The sequence below is a fragment of the Myxine glutinosa genome, chromosome 4, assembly GCF_964187855.1.
Source record: "Myxine glutinosa chromosome 4, kmMyxGlut1.1, whole genome shotgun sequence".
NCBI classification, from domain to species: domain Eukaryota; kingdom Metazoa; phylum Chordata; class Myxini; order Myxiniformes; family Myxinidae; genus Myxine; species Myxine glutinosa.
This window is the reverse complement of record NC_136264.1, coordinates 126,879,607-126,899,756: the sequence shown is the minus strand read 5'-3', so window position 1 is coordinate 126,899,756 and position 20,150 is coordinate 126,879,607. Positions and strand designations below refer to the sequence as shown.

Genomic DNA, 20,150 nt, shown 5'->3' with positions numbered 1-20,150 from the left:
CCGACTGGGCATACTCCGTCGTGCGAAATCCTTCCTTGGCACACCTGAGCTCCTCACCACATACAAGGCTTTCATCCGCAGCTCAATGGAATACTGCTCTCCCCTCTGGGCTGGTGCTCCTGCCTCACACCTAGCTCGTCTTCACGCTGTTGAAACCAAAGCATTCAGAATCATTGGAATCTCCCGCGATGAAGCTAACTCCAAGGGCCTCTCACTCACTCACCGCAGGCAGGTTGGTGGTCTTTCCGTCTTCTACCAACTCCTCTCTGGCCTTGCTCCCCCAGCTCTCTCTGGGTTCTGTCCCGCAAATATTCCGACAGGTCGCACAAGATCTGCCTGCAACCCTCTTATGGTTAAACTGCCAAAATCAAGACTCTCTGCTCACCTTCACTTCTTCATTCCTCTTGTCTCCCGCCTCTGGAACAAACTCCCTCACTCTCTTCAATCCCACTCCACCCTCCAGGTCTTTAAAACAGCTGTTCACCACCATCTCTTATCTTCCCCCATCCAAAACCTTGATCTTTTCTACCCCCGCTAATTTCACCCCAATTCCACTTTTTTGAAATACCAACTTCTGTGCTGGACGTCCATGGTGTCCTTGTGTTTTATACTTCTCCCACCCCCCCTGCCCCCCCTTCCCACGCCTCCTCCCCCCAAGCCCTCTCCCTCCCACATATCTCCCTGCTCTCAAATGTTGTGTGCTCTCAAGTGTTTGTGTGCTTCCCCTTCTCTCCTCATCTTGTCTTCCGCTCCCTCTTTTTATATATTTTGTTTGTCTGGTTGATTTGTTTGTGAAGTAAATGTCAGCTCTTTCACAAGCCTCGATTCAGTATCCAAAAAAACAAAAAAAAAATTCCAGTCAGTGTACATCTGCTTAATGTCACCAGGGCAGAGGGTAGGGGTGTTTCTTGCTGCTTCCGTAGGGAGCAGGTGCTGCTGATATACTACCATTGAACCCTCAAGGATAGCTTCTCCTCAAGGATTTGCCTGTATTTGGCTCCATTCATTGTTCCCTTGATCTTGACAAGTGTCTCTCAGTCCCTGCCACTGAAAAGAATCCCCATAGCATGATGCTGCCACCACCATGCTTCATGGTAGGGAAGGTGTCAGATGGGTGATGAGCAATGCTAGGTTTCAGCCCGATGTAGTGCTTTGCATTTAGGCCAAAGAGTTCTATTTCCATCTCGTCAGACCACAGAATCTTTTGCCTCATGCTCTGAGTCTTTCACGTGCCTTTTTGCAAACTCTAGACATGCTGTCATATGCCTTTTTCTCAGGAGTGGCTTCCGTCTGGCCACTCTCCCATAAAGCCTAGATTTGTGAAGTGCTGCAGAGACTTGTCCTTCGGGCAGGTTCTCCCATCTCAGCCAAGGAACTCTGCAGTTCTGTCAGAGTGGTCGTTGGATTCTTGTTCACCTCCCTGATCAAGGTCCTTCTTGCCTGGTTGCTCAGTTTGGTCAGACGGCCAGCTCTAGGAAGAGTCTGGGTAGTTTCATATTCTTTCCATTTCCTAATGATGGAGCTCAGTGTGCTCTTGGGAACTTTCAACACTCTAGAAGTTGTTCTATACCCTTCCCCAGATCTATGCCTCCTCATAATTATATCTCGGAGTTCTACTGACAGTTCCTTGGAGTTCATGGGAGAGTTTCTGCTCTGACATGCTCTATAAACTGTGGGACCTTATATAGAAAGGTGTTTCTTTCTAAATAATGTCCAATCAATTGAATTTGTATAGCCATCTCAAGGATGATCAAAGGAAATTGCATGCACCGATCTCAATTTGGATTGTCATAGCAAAGGGGTTGAAAACCTATTGACTCGATATTTCAGCTTTTCATTTTTAATTATTTTGTAACAATTTCCAAAAAACAAATTCCATTTTGACATTATGGGGCATTATGTGGATCAGTACCAGAAGACCCTCTACCAGAAGTAAAAAATATTGTAAACCACAAACACATATGATTACCTTTTGCCAGTTTTGAAACGGTCGCTAATGCTGTTTAACACAAAACTGAAAGGGAGAAAACCCGGGGTGTGTTCAGTTACCAAGCAGCTAGCTAGATTGCTTACCAAGCCTGCCGTTCCTTATCAACGGCTTTAAAAGGAGTGCTTGCTCGAATGCTTAAACCACTTGGCGAGCTCTCCACAATAATCTTGGTAAATGAACATCCTCCCGCCCCCAATGTTTTGAGGCCCGACCGTAGATGTTCTGTAATCTATATATCCCAGAGATGAATGACCCTTCCTGTTGCCCCCATAGGGAACGGTTGTACTGGTCCATCTTAAATTCAGGCTCTAACACAACAAAATGTGAAAAACTCAAGGGGTGTGAATACTTCCTGAAGGCACTCTATTCATGGATGAGTTTTTGATTCAATTAGGATTGGATTAATACCACAGCTAAGGCTATGACGCCCAACAACATTGGCACACTAGATCTAGAGATCAATGGTGAATGAGTGCAATACGTGGACCAGTTCAGGTATCTCGGTTCCGTAATGAACAAAGCTGGCACTGTCTCTGGGACATCACTTCTTGCATCACCAAAACAGCAGCAGCGGCTCTCAGCTTTCTGATCTTGACCACTTTTCCACAAGAGGCGCATCCAACGGACAACAAAAATCAAGATGTACTTTGCCATAGTGCTATCTGCCTTCCTGAATGGGTCAGAAACGTAGGCATGCATAAACCACTGCTGCAAACATGCGCAGACGATGTTTTCAACATGCAATGCCTCAGACAACTGTAGATCTTCCATTCATAAACATCTCAGCCCCTAGACTTGTCCCGACTTCATCAGAAATACCTCCATTCGTATAGACACATTAATGACATGCCGGTTAACCTACCACCTTACAAGGTGTGTCAATTCAAAACAAAATATGATGTGAGATAATCAGACAAGATCGAACTGCAGCCAACAAAGAGACCGGAAAAGATGGAGTAAAATATCCTAAAAGTGTCTACGCTGAGTCTTCAGCAAGGCCTCCAAGTCACATTTCTGGCTCACTAGCCTTCATTAGCAAGGAAAGGATTGTCTATTGGCCTGGAAAGCTGTCTCCTGTGGTCTTTCAGAATTAGACCTGGATGGAAAGGTAACAGTAGGTGGTGTTACCAGTTAAATAACTGACATCTCTACACTACAGAATCCAATCCATTAATTTGTGACAAGAATGGAATGTTGCAAAGCAACTACGTCCATCCTCGGAGGTGGTGATGAAACCTGTGCTCAATATTTGTGGTGAGGCCATACTAAATACCTGTACAGTGTTTTTCTTTTCTGCAGGGTCTAAGGATCATAGAAGAGCTACAGCACAAAACAAGCACACACAAGCTGATAAATACACGAGACAACACCGAACAAGACTTCAAAGAAAGCCACTGAGCGTAGCGGGAGTGACATCACTTCCCAGAGCGTTTTACCAGCACGGGGCAATGAAGAAGGAATCGTCTCCTCCACATTGCTGCCAACTTTTGGGGTTTATCCATGCTCTATTCTGCCAATGCTGAACGTCAAGCAAGAAAGCAGCACCCATCATTTTTAGCCTTTGGTACGACTCATCCAGGATCCAAGTTGAATCACCAACCTCCCAGACTCACAACGGACGCTCTTACTATTAGGCCAAGAGTTTGGTGAAGTCTGTTGACACTACATTTTTGGTTTATAACCAATCCCCTGCAAATACTATACAACCTAAAACTATTAACTTTTCTTAGAGCTACCTCGCACTGTGCTATCTGCTTAAGCGTCACATCAAAACCCATCTGCCAGATCGGTCACCTGTGTGATATACACAAAGATTGCCCCTTGCGTTTACGTATATCATCATATTTTCATTATTCTTACTCCTCAGTCACATTTGCTCTACGGCTAGGATACGGCAGCCGTACCCCCCTAAATTGACAGAAACGTGCGGCGGCCGCAGAGTTTCTGAGGTGGCCTCAGGGTGGCCCTAGGGCGTATGGCTATCTTTTACAGGCCGTAGGGGTCGCCGTGGAATTATAGCGTGGAGTTATAACTTTTTTCATTTCTATGGTGGCCGTAGCAATTCGACAAGCCGTAGCCATGACAACTGTAAGTGCTGTTATACATATGAAAAAGAACTGGTATATATACCCACTCGTTACCGTCCGTCTGGCCGCATGTTCGCCTTAGGGCCCCCCTGCGGTCGCCTTGCGGGCACCTTGAGGCTACCTTGCGTCTGCCTTGAAAATTCTATGGCCGCCGCAGGGACGCCCTAAGGTCACCGTGCGACATCAAATCAAAGATCGTACGGCACCCCCACGTTTTCGGTCTCCACAATTTCTAAATACCCCGTGCGGCTACCCGAAAAATAAAAACATATGTGACTGCTACATTGTGTGACCATGGAAATACTGCGGCCGCCCTATAATTGCTAGTGGCCTTAGATTTTTTGGACCCTATGGCCGCCGAGCCAAATGTGACTGAAGTATTATGCACAGTACCTTGCATCTCCTTATATTAAACCGCATGATCTGCCAATCTTTTGCCAAATCTCTTGGTGGTGCTGATCAGTCTGGAGGCTTTACAAATTTCTGAGTTATGCTTACATGAATAAACTGATATGGACCGATTTCATTTCTGAAAGTAAAGAATACACATACAAACCAATTGGATCGACCGAAGAAGAGAATACATTGTCATTGAATAATGAAAGGGCTTTTCAAAACAAGGCAATCCTTATGACATGGTCAAAAACTTCAAAGTATATTTATCCACCCTCAAATCCGAGTCAGGCTACCCACAATGCTTGTGATTGAAATAAGTGGCTCCAAATTTTTTTTTGTTTTGAGGAATATATTTGTGTTGTGGTGTCACAATACGGTATATGAGCCTTCAATGGGGCTGACAGAATGGATAAGAGGTACGCACACGCCTCTAAGCTGTCTAGCCTGGGTTTGAATCCGATCCAGCTATAAACTGCCATCCTGGTGTTTCACAGGCAGCGTGATTCATCAATGCGTGTGCTGTCCTGAGGATGGACGCTAAACTTGGGCCCTGACATGACCAATACAAATTTTTCAAAAAGTTTCTTTGCAATATTTCAACCTCCTCCCAGAAAAAGGTTCCTTTCTGGATATCTGCCTCACCAAAAGATGTTAATCATAGCATGATGCACTGGCACATTTCCAGGACATAAATAGTTGAGGGAGTTCGTAAATACATATCGTCTATTTTGTATGGTCATCGGTCAAATATATTGCAACAAAAGTAGGTTATTAAGGGTTAATTCATTGATTAGTTATTTTGTAATATGGATGTTTAGACTAGATGTACATTGTATTGCCTTATGTATTGTAAAACCAAATTTAGGCCTGCTGAGGTAGTGTTTAGTAGAGCCTTGCCTTTCCCCTCCATCCCTTTGGATTTTTCACTATTAAATGCGTTTATTTCTCATTTATATAATTGATTAATATCGTTTATTTTTCAAGATATTCCACTCACAAGGTTCAGACATATATGGCGGCGGCCATCTTGGATTTTGACGTGGCGACCCAATTTTCAATAGCCTTCTTCCTTATGCCAGATACACCCACACACCGGATTCGAAGTTAGTAATAGTAGTTCATTTATTTTTCAAGATATTCCGCTCACAAGAGTACGCAAGCACGGACGGACGGAAGCACGCACGCACGGACGCACACACGGACGGAGGGTAAAACCATAGTCCCCCTTTCGCTCCGCGATGCGACGGGGGACAACTATGCTTCGTGTGGCATGGCATGGCGGCAAGTTTTGACACGCTATTGATTGGCTTGCGCAAGGCTAGGTGTACTCTGATTGGCTCCTGGCAAGTGACGTCAATACACCATCCTTGTTTTTAGAATTGCAAGAAATTTTTTTTTAGAGATACAATCAATGCAATGCAAAGTTGGCCTGGGGTCTACCGGCTTGCTGGTAAATAATACACAAGATTATGAGCGTTTATGACCCTTCATTCATAAATGGCGAGACTAATATACCAGACTCAGTTTTGTTGTGGTTGGAGCATCCAATCCGAGTCTGTGAAGTTGGTGGTTCAATTCTGACCTTGACTGGGTCATACAAAATACCTAATGGTACGTGCTACTTCCTCGCTTAACATTTTAAAGGGTAGGGCATGGATAAATACTGTGGGTTGGCATTGACCCCAAAGTAGGTTTGCAATTAAAGGTTTGTGAAGCGAACAGAGAGAGATGACATTGGCAGCACATCCAAAAGGAGACGTTGATGAAGTTGCTGATGCGTTCTGCTCACGTGATTCTCCCATCGTAAAAACGTCAATAGCAGATCAAGGAGCGAGATGTTAGTGCAGTTGCTGTGGTCGTTTCGCCGTTTTACTCGGGTTATTGCCCATTCGAAACAATGACCTCCTCAAGGGCTCGTCGTTCATCAGAACCACAGCTTCAGTAGGGACAACTCCACTGTCCAGAGCATCCTTGGTTTGGATGAGTGTTATTTTTGCAAAACTTGCGTTGCTGTCATTGTCAAGGCATGATTAGCACTGGTGACTCAGGTTAAACAGGTCAAAGGTGAGTGGGTGTACCACCAAAATATCCTGCGTGTCCTTCAATAGGAAGTAAAACAAAACTCAACTTTTTAAACATGTCCACACCAGCAATTTCACTTTCACACACTCGCTTGTACTTCGTAGCCGACACCGATACCACCAATTACCTCTTCACACATTGCATCCATTATTGAGTGCACATTTTTTTTTTTTAGCCACGTCGCAAGACACTGGTCATAGAGTGCCCTCTGCTGTTGTTGTTGTTGTTGTTGTTAGCCGCGTCGTAAGACGCTAGTCATAGAGTGCCCTCTGCTGTTGTTGTTGTTCTTCTTGTTCTTCTTCTTCTTGTTCTTCTTGTTCTTGCAGAGAAGACAAAACCTCAAAGCTCCACCCATTCTGGGAACCATAGCTCCACCCATTGTGGGAGAGGCTTCATATAAACAAATATCCACCATTTTATTAACTCGCATAGCTTTGAGGCCTGTTTTGTAGGCCCGTGGTGTCTTCCTCTCTCACACAGTTTTATTTCAAATCAAATTCGATATATCATTTCATTTTTCACAGTCGCTAACATAGTTTTAGACTCGGTTGAAAAAAAACGGGAAGAAAATCCGATGAAAGTTGCCCTTTATAGAACGAAATGAATTCTCAAAGGCCTGTAACTTCAAATCCATTGAGATTTTTTTTTTTTTTAAATCGCGGCATGGTCAGTCATACACCGCCCGAAATAAGAGACGGGAAAATGCCGAGATATATATATTTTGTTTAAATCGCGGCATGGTCAGTCATACACCGCCCGAAATAACAGACGGGAAAATGCCGAGATATATTAAAAATTCGTCCATTCGATGACAATCGTCACGATGAAATATTTAATTTATACGTCGTCACAATAATGTGGAGAGAGGAGCATAGCTTCGTTCACGTGTCGCCACATACGGGAAATTGCCGAGATATATTTTTTTTTAAATCGCGGCATGGTCAGTCATACACCGCCTGAAATAACAGACGGGAAAATGCCGAGATATATTAAAAATTCGTCGCCACACACGGGAAATTGCCGAGATATATTTTCAGTTTGCACAAAAATAACATCAAGTAATCGAATCAATAGGAATGTCCTGTGCCTATAACATCGACGTTATAGGCACAGCTGCATCTAGGCATTGTGTAACATCGACGCAGCTTTTGTTTTAATTAAAACTTTTTGTACTTGTTTTTTTTGAAACCACAAACTTGCAGCCTCACACAATCCTGGTCTAGCAGCACAAAAAGAGCCAACATTGGGGGAATAAAAATGCTTTCGCTATGCTGTAGAGTGATTCAGCAATGTGTGTGCCATCCCTCAGATTGACGTTAAACTGGGCGTCCTGTCCGCCGGCATTATTTGGTGGATGTTGAAGATCCCACGGTGTCTTTCACAAAGAGTAGGCCAGCTATGGCCGGCACCCTGAACAAATTTCAAATTCTTGCCACAACCACAGAGGCCAATAAACTGCTACAGCAGAATCAACGCTCTGTCACGAGTATGGCACATCGGTTCAGAGGTACGCTGAACGGCTGAATTGCATTTTCATTGCCAACACTGCTTTAAGCCTCTCCATGCCACCACCGACTTGATTCTGCAAGTATAGACCGATTAAAAATAACAACTTCCTTGATATCATAGATGGAATGTGTACAAATTGAACTATGGAACATTGGTTTAGATCAAATTGAACATGAAAAATGGTAATAAAATAATGGTCGTCAAATAATAATGGTTTGACATTTCGTATGATGATGACAATGGCCCCATCGGTTTACGTATCTGCCCCAAATAATTTTGCAATTTGTAACAAACCTTAAGCAACACTAAATGACCCCTTAGGCTCGTTTGAATCAGTAAACCTCACCTGGTTCCATCGTAGGAATCTAGGTCAATTTGTAGTAAACTTTACTTAAATCTAAATGACCCATAAGCTCATTTAAAATTTGCCATGTAAGTGCCACGTACCTCGTACTGCAGCTTGCGAGACGTAGAGAAAAAAACCAACAGGACACCAGGGCTCAAATAAGGAAGAAGAAGAAAAAAATAAGTCTGTCCGTGTCTGTCTCTCCCACGATTTTGCTTCTCACGGCATTCAAGGCCCACCCTCCGTCTGTCTGCTTCCCTACCCTTGCCAATTGCTATCCGAATAAACCAAGAGCTCAATTACTCACTGTAGATTAGAGCAGTTCTGGTAATTTGTGGGGAGGAAAGCGTTTTAATGATCATGGAATATGACAATTGCGTATGACCAATCACTAAAAAAAAATGTGCTCAGTCAAAATGCCGTCAAGCCAGTATTCAGAAGGTTTTATACTAGAATCCCAATCGATTCCACACCGTTATGCCCTAACACTCGATAAAACTAGTTAGCAATGACAACTAGAGTTAAGTTAGATCAATAAAACAGCAATCTGGCATATCTGATATTTTCAATCCCAATCAATATGTGATGTAATCATCAAAAATGTACATGGTATTCCATAGGTCCCTTTGCCCCCATATTAACAGGTTTGTTTTGTTTTTTCTTCCATAAGTGCTTCCATAAGGTAAGTGCTTCCATAAGTGAATCCGGGGCGTTTGGGGTTCAAAGAGGGGGGCGGAGGCACACCCCTTCCCCCTTCGGATTTTTGATAAATTACATGTTGTGATCTTGAATGCAGTCCAGTGGCAGATACAGAGTGGTGCACACCATTCAACTTTCTTTTCATGTACGAGTCAATTGTGCGTGTGATTACAGGATACACAACTGTGAGAGGCGTCGAGCTAATATTTTAATAGCGCATTAAATGTGTGTTTGTTTCCCAATCGTGCTGTTCACCTTTTAAGAGTGCTTTCAATGTGCATTTCCCAATCGGCATGTCAGAACACACGCATGGTAATCAAGCGTTACATTATGTTACGTAATCAACTAATCAACCATTACATTACACAAATTACTAAAAATATATAGCATTATGTAATTGTTTTTGAACGGCCCCATATTGGGTTAAACAATATGTGACCATGTGATGAATCAGCTTGTTCTGATGTAACCGTGGGGGAAGCTGACATGGCGAGAGGTGTGGAGTTAATTTTTTAATAGCGCATTAAATGCACGTTTCCCAATCAGCCTGTTAGCGGATTTTGTCGCAGGTTGTGACTACAGTGCGGTCATTTTTATTTTGACTAGGGATTCCAGCTGGACAAGTCTGCTCACCAGTTCGACTCTTTGGTCCATTGGTCATCGCGAATCTGCTGAACTGCTGGGCTAGGGAAGAACGCAGGAAACTGCAGAAACTTCCAAAAACGTGGGTAATACCATTTCCGACGCTCAACTTTTTCATTTCCTGGGGGAGGACCACCAGACCCCCCCATTCGGCACTATGACTTGGTGCACCTCCCCCCCCCCCCCCCCCACCCCCAATCCCCCGCTTCTTTAAATTCCCGGATCCGCCCCTGTGTTTCGGCTGACGAAGTTGCCTGAGGCATTATTTGTTCTTCTTCCATGTCAATTGGGTCAGGGGGTTTTGAAGATGACACCAGGTATGGGTGATCAGATCCCTTTTACATTACAAGAGTTTTTATTGATGGGTATTTGGGTGTATAACTATTATGTATTTGGAATGGAAAACCCGAGTAACATTTGATGACGTACCTGGCACCTGTATGCAGAAAACTATGGTATGGTGCTCATACTGATTCTCATTATTGTTAACCATCGCAATACATGAACGAGATGGTATTCATAGAATACTTACCCTGCGCAGTCAACTTGGTGCGAGCCAACTCTTCTGTTTTTGAAGGGATTATTTTTTCTTTGATCCAATATGGCTGCCAACAGTGCCAAGCCTCGTGAGCGATGACATCATGAATTTATATTCCCTAATATATTTGTTTCATAGATCATGCTTCAAACTGATCAGACCAAGGCATTGTACCTGTCGAATTATGCCGTAATAATTACGGCACCAATGACGTCATTGTTAACAGCACCTATTCCCCATGCGGAGTTCTTTACAATGAGCCACGTTTCAATTTTTTTCCATGGAGCGGTTATGGAGATAGAGGTGCAACGTTTTTCGGTTTTTCCAAGATGGCGCCTGTATCACATGCCCTATGACGTCATAATTATCATTAAAATATTCTACAGAAGGAGGCGCTCCTATGTTGAAAATTGTGTCCATCAGACCAACATTTGCTGAGAAAAAAAATTCATACTGATCGGATCAAGCGTTGTACTTGTCGAATTATGACGTCATAACGTAGGCACCGATGACATTATTAACATATCTTATTCCCCCTGGGGAGTAGTTGACAATGAGCCAGGTCTCAAATTTTTCCATGGCATGGTTTCAGAGATTATAAAGGTGCGAAGTTTTTCCAAGATAGCGCCTGTACCACGTGACCTATGACATCATAATTATCATTAAAATATTTTACAGGAGGTGCTCCTGTGGTGAAAATTTTGTCAATCGGACCAAGACTGCAGAGAAAACAAAATTCATACTGATCGAATCAAGTGTTGTACTTATCGAATTATGACGTCATAATTAAGGTACCAATGACATCATTAACATAACTTATTCCCCAAGGGGAGTACTTTACAATGAGCCATGATTCTTTTCTTTTTTTCCACAGAGTGGTTTCGGAGAAATAGAGGTGCTACTTTTTTCGATTTTTCCAAGATGGCGTCCATACCACGTGACCTCTGACGTCATAATTATGACTATAAAAAAATTATACAGACGGAGGCACTCCTATGGTAAAATTTCGTGTCAATCAAACCAACGGTTGCCGAGAAAATGAATTTTTAAAATGCAGACAAGCCACACGTACAGACGCACCCGAATGCCTAACCCGACTTTTCGCTTTGCGAGCGCAGGGTAAATATATGTGAAAATTAGAGTAAAAATAGTTAAATAAGTCAACATATTCGCTTTATTCTGCTCATCCTATTCTAACAAGACGGGGTTCAGGGTTAAAGGACTTATGATTCTGTATTTAACAGTTACGGAATTACACTTTCAACAATTTGGGTGGCAGGATCACCTAGGCCCTAGAGGTATGCACACTTACCTATGAGCCGTCTAGCCTGGGTCCGAATCTCGACCCAGCAATAAACTGTCACCCCAGCGTTTTGCATGCAGGGCAAGTCATCAATGTGTGCACCTCAAGGACAATAGTGCTGGTCGTTGGTGGAGTTGATTCCCAGGGTGTCTTTCAGGAATTCCTATCCAAACCGTGCTAGCAAGTGGTCTGGTTTTCTTGGATATCCTTTGACATGGGCTCCCGGTTGCTCAAAGCGCTATTCTGTGGATAAATTACTTATCCAGGGATACAATTTACCCAATGGATAATTTCCATTGCTCAAAGCCTGGATGAAGTGGAGATTTTCCGAATAACTTTATCCGAGTCTCCCCTGGCTCGGATAATGCCTTTATCTGTAGTTACTAAGGCGTACGTAAGTTTGTCAAATTCAAAGGCGTGGAAGTGGAAGGTTTGGCTGCGATCGCCAACCATGCCTTCCCCTTCTCATCATTTGTTACGGTGTTGGAACATTTACTCCTGATAACCTTTATATACTCTTGTTGCCCGACGCAGCACATCTCATTCCGTTGGCATAAAGTTTGTCTAGTCCATAAACAATTAGAGTGCCCAAGTTGTTCTCATATGACATATGAATAGCCGTCTTTGGTTACAAAGTGCAATAATGATTTGATTGGAGTTTTAACACATTCATACAATCAATAGACATGACATCGCATATCAGAAGGAAGGAAAATAATTACCAGGGAAATAACTGACAAACAACAACTTAATTTTTACCTCAAGGATACTTTCCAAACATCTAAGCACGAAGAAGAAGACACAAAAGCAATCATTTCATCAGCCATGTTTGATAGTTTGATTTCAGAGGATGCCACAATCTTTTGCCATGCTCATCTATATAATAATAGTGTAAGGACTCGACTTTGTTATCCCTTTTACGCCGCACCCAGTGACCCGATGCCCACGGCACTCATGGATTTACGATCTACGAACCGCACTCTTTGTTTATCACGTACAGACATACTCGAAAAATCTGAATTAGCCGACGTCGGGGCCCAAAAGCATCCGATTAACTGCCGATACGACGCCATCTTACGACGCCATCGTATTGGCGTCTGCTGGGCGAAGGCGAAGCGAGCCGTCCGCTGATTGGACAGGCGAAGGCGAAAGCAAGCCGTCCACTGAGTGGACAATCCAGAGCATGCATTTGTGCCGGTGTCGGCGATCGTTGTTCATATACGCACTCTTCATTCTCATCTTTCTTCCTAACTCTTACTCGGACAAGCAAATCCCCTATGCCATCCATAATGGTACACTCTATCCATACACCACATCCTCCCTTCCGTGGATGTTCCACGGGTTTCGGCTAGTCTATATATAAAACTTGAAGGAAACAGGAACTTTTTATAATTTTGTTTGCTAAACATTGATCGCCAAATGCAGTCATAGAAATGTAGCGCCACCTGAAGACAAATTTACAATGGTCACCTGAAACTGCAAGGTGGGTCCTGAAAACGTGTAGCTACTATTGTGAAGAGGGACAGACAAACACACGGGGCAATTCCACACCTTGCAGGTTCAAAGTTAAAGGAGATTTGCGCCAAAAGAATTGTGCAATGCAGTAGTTGCTCTGTTTGCTTGAGCCGATAGTTTAACACTCGGGTATCGTGTGAGGCGGCAAATCTTCATTCATGTCCAATTTCTTTACATGTTCCAGGCTACATACAGAACGCTTGATCATGCGGTTTGGTTCCATGAGAACCGTGTAATGGGTCAATATGTGATATATGGGAGTAATAGGGTTTCACACAACCTTGAATTCCCACCCCACCCTTCCCGCACATGCAGTTACAGTACATGTTAAGTTGGGCATAATACAATAATTAGAGACATTTAGGTGTAACAGAAAAGCCAGAAAATGAACATGAAATTTAAACAATAAATTAAAGGATATAAAAAACTGTATTATCTTTGGCAATTGAAAATCATCCCTATCAGGGACATGGCATTCCCTCCTTATCCCCTTACCATTTGTCCCCGCTTGACTTTTGTCTTTGCTTATCTATGCTCTCAACAAATCCCTCTGTGTGTACACACCCCTGGCCATAAATGGGGCAGGCATTCATTTTACACAACTGATCAATTGTCTGTGTGGTCTTCGGTGGAGGCCTGTCGGATTTGTGCGTCGTATCCTTTAGTGGTCATTTATTATCTCCGCCATCGAAGGTGATGTTTTCACCCCTGTTTGTCTGTCTGTGCGTGCAGGATATCTCAAAAAGTTATGAACGGATTCGAACAAAACTTGCTCGACAGTTTGAGTATGTGACAAGGACAAATTGATTAGATTTTGGTGAAGATCAGGATCCGGCTATGTTTTCACCGCTGTCTGTCCGTTTGTCTGTCCGTCTGTTTGTTTGTGAACAAGATATCTCAAAAGGTTGTGGACGGATTCGAACAAAACTTGGTGGACAGTTTGAGTATGTGACAAGGACGAATTGATTAGATTTTGGTGAAGATCAGGATCCGGCTATGTTTTCACCCCTGTCTGTCCGTTTGTCTGTCCGTCTGTTTGTGAACAAGATATCTCAAAAGGTTGTGGACGGATTCGAACAAAACTTGGTGGACAGTTTGAGTATGTGACAAGGACGAATTGATTAGATTTTGGTGAAGATCAGGATCCGGCTATGTTTTCACCCCTGTCTGTCCGTTTGTCTGTCCGTCTGTTTGTTTGTGAACAAGATATCTCAAAAGGTTGTGGACGGATTCGAACAAAACTTGGTGGACAGTTTGAGTATGTGACAAGGACGAATTGATTAGATTTTGGTGAAGATCAGGATCCGGCTATGTTTTCACCCCTGTCTGTCCGTTTGTCTGTCCGTCTGTCTGTTTGTTTGTGAACAAGATATCTCAAAAGGTTGTGGACGGATTCGAACAAAACTTGGTGGACAGTTTAAAAACAGCAAGTAATACACAAAAGACAACTCGGTTTACATTTCCTACCAGAAACATTCGAGCAGCAGTTTATCTTGAAAATTGGCTCGTCAAACAGGTAATTTGCAGGTAGCCTCAACATGTGCGTAAATGAAACTAAAGGCGAGCTTTACAAGTTGAGGCAAGAAAACTTCACTTTAAATCTGGATTGGCAGCTTTTCTACCTTATATACGTCAAAACTAGCTAGCTTGTTCGTATTCCCACAAACTATTCAGCCACTCAACTACAATTTGTCAGATTGTTCACCTTTTCATGTCGCTATATAAATCATCATCAGGGCATGAAATATCGTCAGGGGGTATGTGCACTTGCCCACTTTGAAGTCGTCATGCCTGGGTTTGGATCTCAGTCTAGCTATAAACTGCCGTCCTGGTGTTCCGCGGGTAAGGCGGGGCATCAATGTGCATAAAAATCCTTCTTCTCGCTTTGTCATAAATAAATCAATTTGTCATAAATCTTCCAGACATCGAACCGGGTGTCCCTTCCGCTAGCATTTATCGATGGGCATTAAAGATCCCATCGGTGTCTTTTACGTAGAGTAGATGAGCTATCGCCTACACCCGACAATATTCCAAATTCCTGCTCGAACCTACAGGGGGCACCGCATCGGTGGCACGGGCACACTACCAGGAACGATTGAAACCAGCATCCTCGTGCTACACGCAAAATGATAATATCTGCTTAGCACATGTCCGCTTCAGCCAATCAGCACACTGCCCAACGACCGCATTGGTTCAAGAACGCTTCGGTTTGACATCTTGGGTCAAACTAAACACACACAGGGCAAGGTCTCTTGGTACAGATAACCGCAGGTAAGAAGATGTGAACGAGGTGATGAAATAGGCTCATCGTGCCCATTTGCACCTGGGCTGAAATTCAATCCCAGGCTAAACCATTTCGAGGCAAGTCTGCGTCCATCTAGGGATTCTAGGCCATCCTGCCGGCCTGCCAAGCAGACGATAGCCTGATTAGCTGAGCGTTATATCGACCTGTGGATCACAGAACTTTCAATCATTCAATACGGCAGCCTTGATCGTCGTCACTCGTATCGCCAACACCTGTGCGATAAAGATAAAGGAGACGCAGGAAGTTACATTTATTTATCTTTGTATTGCACAAAACAAGTGAAATGGGGAAGTGTTCCCAGAAAAAGTACATATCCACCTGTGGTTTTATCTCACTTTCAACAAAAATTGATTGCATGCCCGAATCGCAAAATTCAAGTGGAACAGAACTCGGTGGAGCGCATCGCTCGTCAGGCCGAACAGTTTGTGCTATCTATGCCACCGATAGGCTGGATGGGCATCCGGACCTGAACCACAATATAATCGCCTCGTTCTTGGCATCTTCCCAACTCATCGACCAACTTTTGTCATAAATCCATCCACAACTTTTTGAGATATCTTGCTACATCTTTCAATGGTGAAGAATCCCTTTTTAAAAATTCTGGGAGCCAGATCAGGATCTTCACCAAAATGTAATCAATTCGTGCTTGTCACAACCTGAAGACCAAATTTCGTCCATATCTTTTTGAGATATTCTGCACACAGGCAGACACACAGGCAGACAGACAGGGGCGAATACATAGCCTCTGTCCACCTGCAGTGTTGGAGGTAATGACCGACTTATGATAATAAATGTTTATTTTTCTTCTTTATTTTTAAGAATGCTAGATGTTGTGGAATGATTCTTGCAGTTGTTATAAATATCTATTTGTGAGAACTGAATCGTAGCATGGTATGTGATAGATAGCACAACTACCTCCTTGTTTCGTTAGAAAATACATCTTCCTGTTTTGTTTTGTTTGTGCTCAACAATAGTGCATTTTATTTTCTTATTTCAATACATACCCAGCTCACCAGTTTAATTTTTTTTTCTTTTTGTTACAAAAACTAAATCAAGGGTTATGAGAGAGTGAGGTGACAAAGGAGAACAAGGCAAATTGAGTGATAATGGGACAACAAGCAAGCGAATGAACAACCAGGAATAGAGGATATAGCAGAGGGAAGCAAACACAGCAATATGCTAGTCGAGGGTCAAGTTAGAGAGGGCTCCCTGTCATTAATTTTGACTGGCGGAAACGATTGAAGGTGTGTGCGTATTTGAGCCGGCTAGCCTGGGTTCGAATATCGACGCACCTACATATCCTGGGTGTTTTGCACGGAAAGTGCGGAATAATCATCGCACCGTCCATCGGAAGGACGTTAGGCCGGAGGACCCGGCTGCCAGCACTTGTTTAGTGGTGTCCATTAAACATCCCATGGAGTCTTTCGTAAGGTATAGGTGAGTTATCGCCGGCACCCTAAATATCCAAGCCCTGACTGACTACTGGGAAAGCAATGCCAAACCACACAGTACAACCCTGGCCAAAAGACTGCTTCTTCGGTGAGCACCGATGCTCTGTAAAGTGTATATGGTATTGCTGCGGTTATGAGAATAAAGGATAACCCCCCCCCCCCCTCTCGTAGGTAGATGCACCACAACATGTAGCCTCGCTGTAGTATAGTTATTTCTTAGTAAATGTAAGGTAGTCTCCTTTCCTGTGTTAGTTTTGCGTTGAGTAGGCCAGTGAGCTTAGGTGTTCTTTTGCGCTGGAATGCCACATGCTCGGGCTGAACAAGTCTGGTAAGGCCGTAGGGAGGAGCTGCCGGAGGGAATGGCCGGTAAGCAACGAGCCGCCAATAAGAGCTCGAGGGGGAGTGGCTAACCACGGCAATGGGAGGCGGAGCATGGAACATTCGGGTAAGGCCGGGGCGGAGCCATAAAACCCTGCTCCGGGCCCCCGCCTCAGTCACCCAGCCCATGAGTCGAGTCGAGGCATTGAGTTGAGTTGAATTGAGCTAAGCTGAAGCAGACGAGTCAGAGTCAGGGTATCAGAGAACGCACGACACAAGGAGAGAGAATCGCTCAGCCCCTGAACAAGTCGAAGTGCGTGAATTGAAATGCCTGTCATCATCGATGTACACGAACTTGCCCCGTGCCCCGTGCCCTGTGCTCTGCTGCCTGTATTAAATAGTGCTTGTGAAGACGACCCGTTCCGGGCCACAGACGCGCGATCTCCTCCTGCCTGTATTTCCCTGCATACGTGCTGTGACCGCCAGAGGGTCACGCCGGGCGAGCTGTCCGGGAGCGACCGACGGCAAGGCGCGTGAACTTTCTTCCTCCATTTCCCCGTGTGAGTGAGTGGGCCCTTTGTCTGGGTTTAAGTTAAAACTGTTAAGCCTCTGCTCTGTGTCCCCTTTCCTTTATCCTGATCACTGTACATTATAAATAAACCTGTGTTCTTTCTTCAATTTGATCGTTCCCGTCCTTTCCATCCATTGGCCTAGCATAGTACAAATAGAACCGCTCGAATCGGGTTCAATAGAAATAACGGCACGAGTCACGTGATACGCACACCGCTCGGGCGTACTCGATTAAGCGTGGCTTGTGCGAGGTCCGGTCCCCGTTTTCGTGGCAGCGTGGGACAAGGGTACGTGCGGCGTCGACCCGATACCCTTTTTCACGCTCGCTGCGGAAGTGGCGATTCGGCCTCGTGGACACGAAGACCCAAGGGGGAAAAAGGGGTTTAACCCCCCCCCCCCTTTGTAACGTGGACGGGCTTCGGGAAATCCGCAACAGCATATTGGGGATGAACATTAATTAAATATTTGTAGTTAATATCATCAATTCATTCTGTACAAAGCCATCTTGCAGATGTGCATAAATATGGCTATATATACACGTATGTATAAATAATGTACAAATATGGCTCTTATTGCTGCCCCCACCCCTCGGAGAAGGTTGGAGATGGGGACATCAAAATGAGATCAGTCTGTCCGACCGATCATCCGATATTTCAAAAAATCGTTGAAGATTTAGCTTTCATATCGCAGATATCTATTCCTCATGACACTGTCACATCATCTCAACTTGATTATATCATGGCTGTGATTGGCTCAATTATGTTACCATGGCAACATCTCGGTAACTTAGCTTGCGATATTTCAAAAACAGTTCAAGACAACTTTCATATTACAGATATCTGTTCATGACACCATCTCAACTTGATGATATCATCACGGCTGTGATTGGCTAAACGTTACCATGGCAACATCTCGGTAATATAACTTAGCTTGCCATATTTCAAAAACAGTTGAAGACTTAACTTTCATATTACAGATATCTACTCCTCACACCCAAATGACGGTGGACCTCGAGTATCAATGAGCTCGTCGTTTGTTTATGGTTTTTAAACGGCTGTGACATTTTTGATTCGCACTTTGCGAGTCGTGTTTTAGATCTCGTTTCCACGATTGCCTCGGCTTGGATAATTCCGTTAGTTCATGCCGTTGACACTAATTGGAGAGTGCCTCGTAACCACAACAAGCATGTTGAGCACTCGTAATACCACATAAAGTCACCTGATTATCCCTCATAATTATAATGATTATATCTGAAGTAACTCCGTCTCGCCGCCTTTAATCCGCACACTTTCAACTTGCCGATGCAGGATTCGCAATTTGAGTGACAAGAGGCGAATTAAATGTTCGAATACAAACAACATGGTCGTTTAGCCGAGGAGGTCGCTCAAGATGGCCGCTAGCCAATAGGTCCGGCCAATGGGTTGTATTAAATAATCATAATTATTAAAAGGACGTTCACCGTGAGTCACGTGACTTTACACGAGCTCATCTGCTCATCAACAAGTAGTCGTGAGGAGGAACGGCTCTCAGACTCCTCGTTTTTTTTTCTCGACGAGGTAAACAAACATTAAAATCACTATTATTCTCTCCCCCAACAAAATCTCGAACTGCACAACTCCCCAAAAAAATCACCGAACTACTTTCAGCGGCACAGCCGCGCCCAAACAAATGATGCAACCAGCAGCGCGTGCGCTGCGGACGAACGGACAAATACCAAAACGCATCGTAAAACGAACCAAGAAGAATTTAGGAAAGGAGGATAATAAATAAATAAATAAAACCCCGGGAAAACAAGGAGCCACGTCAGACATTAACGTCAAACACAAACAGGTCTTTTTGTACCTGGAACTGTCGATCACTTGCCAAGTCGAATCTCAGGCCCAGCTTTCCTCAGATTCCACACAGTTTAACGTAATCATGCATCTCAATCTTTCCTCAGCGGTGCCATTGTAGATTACAATGTTAACTTCGCTATTGGATGCACGGCGGCTCTACTTATACACCGCCCCAACTCTCCACTTCCTCAGCCATCCCTTAATTTCCTCCGGGAATTTCGTTTAGTCATCCAAACCAAAATCCCGTCTCCCGCCAGAACGGAAAGCTTATGACGCAGCATTGCATTCTAATAAAGCAGGATGTGTTGTGCCTGAGGATGGAGTTTTTAATATATGGGGTGTGCGTGTGACGTCACCACATTGTCGATCCGCCATATGGGAGTTCAAGAAAATAAAGTGTAACTGTACGTGTAGCGTGTCATTGTGTTTACATTTGTTAAGATAGGAGTTAAAATGGTGAAATGATGCGCTGTATTTTATTGTAGCAATCGTGCCGATAGGGAGGATCGGTTGTTGTATCATAAACTGTCCACAAGCAACAACATCAAGATTTCGATATGGGGG

The 20,150-nt window shown here is 43.9% G+C and overlaps 1 protein-coding gene across 4 annotated transcripts in view; it reads right to left on the bottom strand.

The window, feature by feature from the left end:
* LOC137425191 (long-chain-fatty-acid--CoA ligase 4) overlaps positions 1-19,767 on the bottom strand; it is a 41,602-nt gene extending 21,835 nt beyond the window's left edge. Inside the window, exon 1 of one of the 4 annotated variants that reach the window (XM_068113361.2) lies at positions 19,594-19,767. The gene's annotated coding sequence lies outside the window, so the exon portion shown is untranslated. The remainder of the gene's footprint in view (positions 1-19,593) is intronic. The other 3 variants (XM_078776394.1, XM_068113359.2, XM_068113360.2) reach the window with 3 other exon arrangements.
* Positions 19,768-20,150: the final 383 nt, after the last annotated feature.